Below are 11,859 nucleotides of genomic sequence, written 5' to 3'. Positions count from 1 at the left end.
TCACCAAAGGTCCAATAAGCAGAGCAAGATGAACACGCTGATGGTCCGTGGGAGAATCAGGCAGTTACCCTCCCTTAATGCACAGCTTTGCCACTTCCACACGTGAAGGCAGGAAAGCATCTCTCCCTCTTCTTTCCGTCAGCATTTCCTCCTGTCACAGGCAGGAGGGCAGTTTGTGTGAGGAAAGTCAAGAAACACAGATATATTTTTAAATAGAAATAATAACAGCTTCAATTCCTTCCTCTCCGAGTTATTATGAAGATCCAATGAGAAGCAGTTGAAATTCCTTTGTAAGCTGTAAAGGGCAAACTTGCTCTGTGCCTAAAACCCCCCGACGTCTCCCCCAGGTCCTTGGAATGAAGTCCAGAGTCTGTGCACGGCTCACCTCTGCAGAGGTCTCCTGTCTCTCAGCCGCCTCCACCTCTAGGTACCCCACGACCTTTGCTCAGGCCAGTCCCTGTCTGTACCCTTCCTTCCCTGCTCCTCCCTTTCACCCTCATCTGAGTGGGGGATCCTCATCAATGCTTCCTTAGCGACTCGTGCTTTCCCCAGGGCAGCGTCTCTCAGTAGCATCACTGACATTTGGGGCTGGATAGTTGTTTTTAGTGAGGAAGGCTGTCCTGTGCATTGTAGGATGTTTAGCAGCATCGATGACCTCTATCAACTAGATGCCGGTAGCACAACCATCCCCACCCCCGTTCTGACAACCAAAAGTGTCTCCAGACACTACCAAATGTCTGCTGGGGAGCAAAATTGCACCCACTGAAAACCCCCGCTCTAAGGTACTGCTTATATTGGGGCCAATTATACCCCAGATACTTTCAGACGCTAAGGAAAAAAAGAAGAAGAAAAAGATTCCGTTATTTGCTAATAGTGGTCTGATCTTGCCTTCAAGCCGCCATCACACTAATGAGAGAAAACACTTCAGCTTGCTAGTTAAAGGTACCCTGTTCTCTTCTGGTTGAAAACCATCTCTTTCTTGTGTGAAATGTGGAAAGTTCTTCTCTGAAATTTGATTTCATGTTTATTCATGAATAGCAGCTGCTCACAAAAGTTGTTCACTTCTGAATAAATTATAAGTTTGCCTCTGAGCACATAAACGTCCTAAAGGTATATTTTATCTTGTGTCTCAAGAGAAGCAAGTAGGACTGACTGAGCTGACTGTTGATCAGGTCGCAGGCCTGAGAGGAGGGAACGGGCCCTATTTCTGGCCATCCCTCTGCCTAGATCTATTTCCAGCTCACCACCTAAGCAGGGGCGTGATGGATTCAGCACTTACGTAAGGGCACTTAATAATGTCCCAGTATTTACCCAGAAAAGAGAGGAACAATACCCCTTACCCTGAAATCGCCCCAGAACTTTTCTGGTTATTTAAAACCTCTCCCCTCCCCCAACTTTGGGGAGGATGAAGGAGAGGGGGCACCAGCCCACGTGGTTGCCCTCCCCGCCCCCCCCCCCCCCCCCCCCCCGCCTTCTTTCTCCTCTGCCTCACTCCTCAGAACCCAACAGGATTTGTTTTTCCTTCCCTGCCTGCCCGGCAGGGATTTCCCCCACATCATATTCCCTTCCTTTCCAAATTCCCTGTTCCGCTTCCCTGCGGGCATAATGGCAGAGGGGCTGTAGTGAAAGAATCACTACAGGGGCAACAGGAGGAGTTAATTGAAAAGTACCTCCCTTTCCTCACACATCACCCAATGGTCATCTCTTTCCTTGTTGTGTCCCTTGCAGGGCAGGGTTGTGTTTGCCTTGGGGACCATTGTATCCCCAGCACTTAGCATGATGCTGTGTAACAAATCACCTGGGATGGAGCACCCTAAAATAACACATATTTATTAGATCACAGTTTCTGTGTCTTGGGAGACCTGATGTGGCGTAGCTGGGTCCTCTGCTCCAGGTTTCGCAAAGCTGCGATCAGGTGTCAGTGCCATGAGATGGAGTCTCACCTGAGGCTCCAGGTGCTCTTCCAGCCTTACCTGGTTGCTGGCAAAACTCTCCTTGCAGTTATAGAACTCATGATGGCTGCTTCAAGGCCAGCAGGAGAACCTTACACTTTCAAGAGTTTCATCTGATTCAGATCCACCCAGGTAATTTCCCATTTGATTAACTCAAAATCAACTGATGGGCAAAATCCCTTAACCTTCGCCATAAGTACACAACCTCATCACAGGAGTGACACACGTCATATCCACAGATCCTGCCCACCTTCAAAAGGAGGGATTATACAAGGCCATTGGGCGGTCATCTTAGAATTTTGTGTACCACACCCCCCCAAAATATGTGCCTTTGATTGTGCACCAGATATTCTATACCTTTTCTGTGTCTGGCCCACATTGGCTTCTTTTTCTTCCCTGCCTCTTAATTTCTCCTCATCTATTTATGATCTTTTATAAGCAATACACTTTTCATCTGCCTTTGTGTTGATAGACCCATTTTTATCACATGGAAACTCCGTATTACATATTAAAGTCCCTCCTTTGTAGTATAACATGCATAATACATAAGCAATCATCCCACCACAATTTCACAGCATGCCAGGCATAAATCCAAGGCAGAAGATGTTTGTATGTATATTTTCGTAATTTACTTTAGGCTTTAATTACAAGGAGGCAATAAAAGAAAGATATGAGGACATTGATCTTGTGGCTGGCATCTTTGTCATTCGCTTCGTGTTGACAATTCCCAGTGAAATTCAAGCATCTCTCCACTTCAGCTGCTGTTCTCCAGTCTGCTGAGAGCGTTCAAAACAAGTTACCTGCAGCCTTATGAATATCCAGCTCATTCTGCCCCTACTTACTTCTCCTGAGACACAAAACAAAACAAACCTTTAGGGTATTTATGTGCTCAGAGACAGACTTCTAATTTACTCAAAAGTGAACCTCTTTTGAGAGCAGCTGCTATTCATGAGTAAACATGAAATCAAATTTCAGAGAGGAACCCTTTACATTTCACCCAATTAAACCTTTTAATTGTGACTTTCTTAAAGCCAGACAAAATGGTAAAGGGACGTCCCGAACGTAGCTAGATTGTCCAAAGGAAGATTTTACTGAGGCGATATGAACATTTGGAACCACAAAGCCTGTTTGCCTCACCCCCTAAACCTGCTCCCTATAACCATTCCATCCTATTGATTTTCCTTCCACCATCCAACTTGATTCATTGAAATGGAAAGAGGGAACAGCATGTACAAAACATGGAGGCATGGAAAAACCTTTCATTGGTGGAAATAAAAGCAATTAATCACACCTTGAGGTCAGGGGAAATAGTGGGTGTTAGGACTTGAAAGATAACAGGGTCATGATCATTCAGGACCTTCTGTTAAGGAGTTTGTGTTCTTCCCAGAGATGCTCTGAATGGAGTGCCCTCTGATGGTTGAATGGTGCCCCACCCCCAAAACCCTGTCTACATCCTAACCCCTGGAATCTGTGAATGTTACCTTATTTGCTGATGTAATTGATTTAAGTATCTTGAGATGAGGTCATGCTGGGTCATCCAAGTGGGCCCTAAATTCAATGACAAGTGTGCTTAAAAGGGACAGAAGAGAAGGCCAGCGTGAAGATGGAGGCAGAGACTGGTGTAATGTGACCCCAAGCCAAGGAAGCCAGTAACCACCAGAAGGTGGAAGAGGCAAGGAAGGGAGTCTCCCCCAGAACCTCCAGGGAATTGTTCAACCTGCCGACGTCTTGATTTTGGTCATCTGGCCTCCAGAATTGTGGCAGAATACATTTCTGGGACTGCAGCCCTAGGGATCAGATTCACCCTTCCACACCCCGGTCTTTATGGAGATCTGCTGTCCATCTTTCAAACTCAGCTCAGGTGCTGTGCTCTCTGGAAAGACTCCCCTGACCAGCCCAGGTAGAGGCAGGCCCTCCCTGCTCTCAGGTGGCCGCTGCTTCCCCAGTGGCTCTCACACTTCCCGGGTTGTTTCTCCCATTGCTCCTTGTTGCATTTTCTGGTGATGCCCAGGTGTCCCTGGCCATCTCTTCTGCACAGGTGCACAGTACCTAAACCCTGCTGGGACCATCTACAAGGATTCCCAGACCCCTTTCCAGAGATGTGACTAAAACCTTGGGACTCAGCCTTACATTTAAGTGATCCCCTGCCCCTTCACTTGCTCACATGGGTTTTGAAGGGAGGGCGAAGCAGATTTAGATGTGTTTCCTAGAACAGTACCAAGAGCAAGCCCGCAGATATGCTTTCTTATCCATCGGTGGCAACCTTTCCTCACCTTCTTCCACTCTTGCCATCAGAAATTGGCTCTCCTGGCTTCTCTTCGCTGTGTTGAAACAACTCATGAAAGCTGTGCAGCTGCCTTCCTGGGACAAAGGCCAGAACTCATCAACTCACAAAATCTCTAATAAGAGGTTAAATACATATCCTGAGGCACAACTAACACAAAAAAGAAGGGAATTTATGAACTCCAGGAAATGGTACATTCACTTGCAAAATCCTTTCTACTTACCCTGCGTCTGGGGTTTACCTCCCCGTCCTTCCCCTGTGCAGGCTTTCTTGTCACTGGCTTCGGGGGCCTTCCTCTCAGAATCCCCATCCCACCTGCCACCTTCAAATTCTCCCCTCTGGAACACAGAAGGTTGCGTTGTGGCTCAGGGCTTACTCTGAAAGGCAAGCTCAGCAAAGGCAGAAGCCCATCCTCTGGAGGGAGTTTCTCACCTGAACATCCCGGGGGGAGAACTATCCCTCGCCCCATGCAGCGCACCGTGCATCTCATCCCAGCACACACAGTGCTTTCCTTGATAGGTCAAGTGAAAGAAATTCTGTCCATCTTCTGAAACACATATAACTTTTATAATCAGAAAAAACTTTACGCAAAAATTAGATAACGTGTGCAACTGTAGTGTATATCATACCCAGGCTGAAATAATTGCAAAGGCGTGCCCTGACTATTGATAGAATTATGGTATCAGGAAATCTTTTAGGAAGTTTGCCAGGATCTATCAGTGGTTGAATATGCTTCCTCTTATATCTGGAAATCCTCCCCCCTGAGGCTCTATGCCATAGAAAAATCTCTCAGAAGGGTATCTAGATATACATTCAAGGTGCTGGTGTAATAGCAAATACCAGAGAGAGATTGTTTATGGATAAATAAGAAAATAGTTAAATAAATAGCAGTACATTCACACAAGAATGCCCAGGATGTATATATTCTGACCTGAAAGGATGTTTATGGTACATTGATAAATGTTTATTCTTCACCTGTGTCAGGGTTGTGAATTCACTCACACAGCACTCAGGTGTATGAATAGAATGTTAGGCCATCGTATCCCATAACAAATCTGATCTTATGAACTCACATCATTTGGGGAAGCAAGGGTAAAAATTTATTCCAGCACCACAATCTTAATCCAGTCCCATGATCTCAATAACCACTTGAGTTACCTTCTCTCTGCTTGGGTAACTTAGGCAAATGCTCTGGTCTAGTTCTGTCCAAGAGGAGGTCTGGCTCTATGGGGAAGAGTATGGTTTGAGGGAACTCCTGGCACTGGGGGAAAAGGGGCCTGGCCTCCTGCTCACTCTCATAGGGTCTCACAGAGTGTCTGCTGCGTGTGGTTTGTCTAGTCCTAATCCCTGGATCCTTTGCTGGCATCAAACTCTCCCCTTCCCTCCAACCTGTACCCCAACTGCTGCCAGAGTCATCTTTTTGAGAATGCAAATCCCATCAGTTCACTCCTTTGTATAGCAAACCTTAAGACCTCCTCATTGTCCTTAGGAGAAAGACATGAGCCTGAAGCCCATCTGGGAGCCCTTGCATGTGTCACGCCTTACTTTCCCCCCTGCCTCACACTGTACAAGCCAACCCCCCACCCCTGGCCCTTCTTTCAGTTCCTTGAACACAGAAGCCTTTTGTACCTGCCGTCCTCCTGTATCCCCTTCCCCTTGTTAATTCCTATTCTTCCTCCAGATCCTTTCCTCAGCTTCACTTTCTTTGATCTCCTCCATGTCCACAGTATACCTCTCTTCAAAGCACAGTTGTAACTATTTATGACACGTATCACAGTTGTAACTTTATTTTTATTTGTGACACGTACGGTGCCTGAACCATATCAGATGCTGGATAAATATTAATTTCTCCTTCTTCTTCCTGATTTATAATTTAGGCCCATATACCAGGTTGATGCTCCCCAAGAGAACGCTTGTTATCCTGCCAGCTATTTCCCACTGGAGATTAATAAGTTGAAATTTGAGTTTATAAAACAGTTGGCGAATTTTGGTTATAATGAGTCAGATCTCCAAAGCCCAGCAGCATATGACACCTCAAGGCTGTTTTAGTTTTCTGGGGCCATTGTAGCAAATGACAACAAACTTGGATGACTTAGAACAACAGAAATTTATTCTCTAACAGTTCTGGGAGACCAGAAGTCCAAAATCAAGGTGTCCCCAGGGCATGCTTTTTCTGTAGGCTCTAAGGGAGGATCCTTCCTTGCTGCTTCCTAACTTCTGGGAGATCTGCCAGCCGTCCTTGGTACTCCTTGGCTTGAAGACACATCACAACAATCTCTGCCTCCATCATCACATGGCTTTTGCTCAGTGTGTCTGCGTCCAAATCTCCTCTTCCTATAAGGATATCAGTCATTGGATTAGGGCCCACCCTAATCCAGAAATACCTCACTTTAATTTGATTAATTACGTCTGCAAAGACCTTACTTCCAAATAAGGTCACCTTCTGAGGTTCTGGGTGAATATAAATTTGGGGGGACACTATTCAACCTAGTACAAAGGTCCATAAGTCATCATTAATTATGTCTCATTTTTCGACTTTTTAACATGCTTACAACCAAAGGAGTAGTAAACAAACGATTCCTTTCTCTAGGTAATAAAGTCATAGAATAAATCTCAAAGCAAACTGAAGTCTCCTTTAAAAGTAATAGCCATAGCATTTGCTGACATGAAAGAAGGTTTGTGAAACATCGTTCAGTGTTTGTTCTCCTGTGTCATAGCTGTCAGTTCACTCCCACTACACCAGGTCCATAAATATAATGGTACTCCATTGTGTTCCATTAACTTAATCTGGTCTCACCTACTGCCACTATGATATGAGAAAGAAAACGTTGAAAGAAAAAAATTGAAAAATAAGTCAAAAGAAGAAACATCTTCAGACTACAGACTTTTCTTCCTTTGTGTGAGTTGAGTATTCATTATCTAATTCCTTGTGGCTTGAGTTTTCCCCTTGTCTGCTTTAGATGTAATTTCTTATAGCAAGTATATTTGTATTTAATACTTTATATTTGATCAATGATTAGTTGTTTGTTTGTTTGTTTTTTCACAAAACCCTGGGACTAGGTACTCTCTTATTTGCTTTGCAAGAGAGAAGATCAAAGCATAGAGAGGTGATCTACCTGAACAGCCAGGTCCTGAGTCACCTGTCCTGGTCCACAGCGGTGAGGACTCTCACTGCTGCCGTAGGAATGACCTCTGATCCCTTGGAACTTCAGCCAAATATTTCTTCTTGACAGACTCCCAAGGTCAACATTAAAGGTTAGTGCTTTCTTACCATACTGTTTCTTACCATTCAACCTTATGGACTCTTCAGGATGAAAAGAGAGTTAGAGGACATAGCAACCCATTACAAATGTCTGTTTCTGGACTGAATCTTGGTATGGATAAATGAACTCTAAAGGGCATTTCTGGAACAATTATGGGAAACTGAATGTGGACTGGGTGTTGGATAATATTAAGGAACTATTATTAATTTTAAGATGCTGATGTTATTTCAGCCACCTAGGAAAGTAGAAAATGTTCTTAAACTTTTAGCAATGCCTACTCAAATAAAGCAATTATTTTTAAGCAACGTTTTGAACTAAAAAGTTCGAAGAATCAAATTGTTAACAACAGTTATTTATGGTGAAGGGGTTGGAAAAGAGGCAATTTTTATTTCTAGTTGAAAGACTTCTCTGAATTATTTGCAATATACATGTAATATATATATTTAAAACCATTCCATCAAGAAACACACAGATAGGGCTTCCGTGGTGGCGCAGTGGTTGAGAATCTGCCTGCCAACGCAGGGCACACGGGTTCGAGCCCTGGTCTGGGAAGATCCCACATGCCGCGGAGCAACTGGGCCCGTGACCCACAACTACTGAGCCTGCACGTCTGGAGCCTGTGGTCCACAACAAGAGAGGCCGCGATAATGAGAGGCCCGCGCACCGCAATGAAGAGTGGCCCCCACTTGCCGCAACTAGAAAAAGCCCTCGCACAGAAACAAAGACCCAACACAGCCATAAGTAAATAAACAAACAAATAAATAAATAAATAAACCCAAAGTTAAAAAAAAAAAAAGAAACACACAGATAAATCCAAAATTGAGAGACATTTTAAAAATAACTGGCTTGTATACTTCAAAAATATTAAGGATAAGACAAAACCTGAAAAACCGTTCCAGTTAAGGGAGACTAAATTGGCTTTGAGAACTAAATGCAATTTGTGAGTCTGAATTGCATCTTGGACCAGAAAAAAAGATATTATTTTTATTTTTTCTATAAATAACATTATTGGAACAGTAGGCAAAGCATAAAGTCTGTAGATTAGAGGATAGAATGTTATCAGTGTTAAGTTCCAGATTTTGATTACTGTACTGTAGTTATGTAAGTGAATGTCCTTGTTCTTAGAAAATATATACTGAGGGTTATCATGTCTGAAACTTACTCTTAAATGGTTCAGAAGGAAAAAAAAATACTGTGTGTGTGTTTGTGCGTGTGTGTGTGTTTGTGTGTGTATGGAGAGAAAAAGAGAAGATAAAGCAAATATGGTAAAATGTTAACAAGTGGGGGATCTGAAAAGTAAACAAGAGTTCTTTGTACAATTCTCGCAACTTTCCAAAATTAAAAGTTCCCGTAGTATCCCTTCTTTACCTTCAGAAGAGATTGGAAAAGTTGCTTCCTCATCTGCTAAGAGAAATAAATAACAGTACTTATCTCTTGATCATGTGATGATTAAATTAGATAATGTAGGTAAAGGGCTTATCATATCACAAGACAAAAAGTGAACTATCAACTTCCAAAATAGTTGAGAATAGAATCCTCTCTGGCTAGTTTAAGTACAACCAGATTTATTGAGGGAGATAAAGAACTCACAGAACTGTTGACAAAACCAAACAAAAATTTTAAAAACTCAAAAACCTAGACTCACAAACCAAAACCATACTCACTGAAGAACTGCCAAGTCTGCCAAGATGGCTGCCGCCCCTGCCACTACTAGGAAGCTGTCCACTCGGGAAGCCACAAGCACAGCTGTTGTCTGACTATGCAACATCTGTCATCACCCAAAACAGCCAAGAGATGATTCAGAGCCTGATTCTCTCTCCATAGTCTTCATTCCAAGTCAACATTTCATTTGTGCATCCAATCAGAGAAGCCTGAAATATATCTGGAGCCTAGCAGCAAAGGATTCCGGGAATGTAGTTTTTCGTTTCTCAGGTGATATGGTGCAGATGGCCAGGCCAACAGGTGGTTGGAATGGGTGTGGAGAGTCAGTATCTGCAACAGTCCACAACTGTAGCTACTCAACCTCTGAACTTTCTCATATTTAAATTTCTGAACAACAGACTATATCTGCTTAACCTAAGTCTCTCCCCTTCTCCCTAAGATGGGAAGCCTAAGCCACATGAGTCCCTGCATCTATTTTTTCTTTTTTTGAATTTTTGAATTTAATTTTATTTAGTTTTTATACAGCAGGTTCTTATTAGTTATCCATTTTATACACATCAGTGTATACATGCCAGTCCCAATCTCCCAATTCATCACACCACCATCCCCAACCCCCCGCCACTTTCCCCCTTTTGGTGTCCATACGTTTGTTCTCTACATCTGTGTCGCTATTTCTGCCCTTCAAACCGGTTCATCTGTACCATTTTTCTAGGTTCCACATATATGTGTTAATATACGATATTTGTTTTTCTCTTTCTGATTTTTCATCATTAGTGTATAGGAATGCAAGAGATTTCTGTGCATTAATTTTGTATCCTGCAACTTTACCAAATTCATTGATTAGCTCTAGTAGTTTTCTGGTGGCATCTTTAGGATTTTCTATGTATAGTATCATGCCATCTGCAAACAGCGACAGCTTTACTTCTTCTTTTCCAATTTGTATTCCTTTTATTTCTTTTTCTTCTCTGATTGCCGTCGCTAAAACTTCCAAAACTATGTTGAATAATAGTGGTGAGAGTGGACATCCTTGTCTTGTTCCTGATCATAGAGGAAATGTTTTCAGTTTTTCACCATTGAAAATGATGTTTGCTGTGGGTTTGTCATATATGGCCTTTATTATGTTGAGGTAGGTTCCCTCTATTCCCCCACTTTCTGGAGAGTTTTTATCAGAAATTGGTGTTGAATTTTGTCAAAAGCTTTTTCTGCATCTATTGAGATGATCATATGGTTTTTATCCTTCAGTCTGTTAACATGTTGTATCACATTGATTGATTTGCGTATATTGAAGAATCCTTGGATTCCTGGGATAAATCCCACTTGATCATGGTGTATGATCCTTTTAATGTGTTGTTGGATTCTGTTTGCTAGTATTTTGTTGAGGATTTGTGCATCTATATTCATCAGTGATATTGGTCTGTAATTTTCTTTTTTTGTAGTATCTTTGTCTGGTTTTGGTATCAGGGTGATGGTGGCCTCGTAGAATGAGTTTGGGAGTGTTCCTTCCTCTGCAATTTTCTGGAAGAGTTTGAGAAGAATGGGTGTTAGCTCTTCTCTAAATGTTTGATAGAATTCACCTGTGAAGCCACATGGTTCTGGACTTTTGTTTGTTGGAAGATTTTTTTTTTTTTTTTTTTTTGGCTGAGTTGGGTCTTTGTTGCTGGGTGCGGGCTTTCTCTAGTTGCAGCGAGCAAGGGCGACTCTTCGTTGTGGTGCGTGAGCTTCTCATTGCAGTGGCTTCTCTTGTTGCAGAGCTCAGGCTCTAGGCGAAGGGGCTTCTGTGGTTGTGGCACGCAGGCTCACTAGTTGTGGCTTGCGGGCTCTAGAGTGCTGGCTCAGTAGTTGTGGCCCACAGGCTTAGTTGCTCCACGGCATGTGGGATCTTCCCCGACCAGGGCTCGAACCCGTGTCCCCTGCATTGGCAGGTGGATTCTTAACCACTGCGCCACCAGGGAAGCCCTATTGGAAGATTTTTAATCACAGTTTCAATATCATTACTTGTGATTGGTCTGTTCATATTTTCTATTTCTTCCTGGTTCAGTCTTGGAAGGTTATACCTTTCTAAGAATTTGTCCATTTCTTTCACGTTGTCCATTTTATTGGCATAGAGTTGCTTATAGTAGTCTCTTAGGATGCTTTGTATTTCTGTGGTGTCCGTTGTAACTTCTTTTTCATTTCTAATTTTATTGATTTGAGTCCTCTCCCTCTTTTTCTTGATGAGTCTGGCTAAAGGTTTGTCAATTTTGTTTATCTTCTCAAAGAACCAGCTTTTAGTTTTATTGATCTTTGCTATTGTTTTCTTTGTTTCTATTTCTGCTCTTATCTGTATGATTTCTTTCCTTCTACTAACTTTGGGTTTTGTTTGTTCTTCTTTCTCTAGTTCCTTTAGGTGTAAGGTTAGATTGTTTATTTGAGATTTTTCTTGTTTTGAGGTAGGCTTGTATTGCTATAAACTTCCCTCTTAGAACTGCTTTTGCTGCATCCCATAGGTTTTGGATCGTCGTGTGTTTGTTGTCATTTGTCTCTAGGTATTTTTTGACTTCCTCTTTGATTTCTTCAGTGATCTCTTGGTTATTTAGTAATGTATTGTTTAGCCTCCATGTGTTTCTGTTTTTTACATTTTTTTCCCTGTAATTGATTTCTAATCTCATAGTGTTGTGGTCAGAAAAGATGCTTGATATGATTCCAATTTTCTTAAATT

The sequence above is a fragment of the Eschrichtius robustus genome, chromosome 18, assembly GCF_028021215.1.
Source record: "Eschrichtius robustus isolate mEscRob2 chromosome 18, mEscRob2.pri, whole genome shotgun sequence".
Taxonomy (NCBI): Eukaryota; Metazoa; Chordata; class Mammalia; order Artiodactyla; family Eschrichtiidae; genus Eschrichtius; species Eschrichtius robustus.
This window is presented reverse-complemented; position numbering follows the sequence as displayed.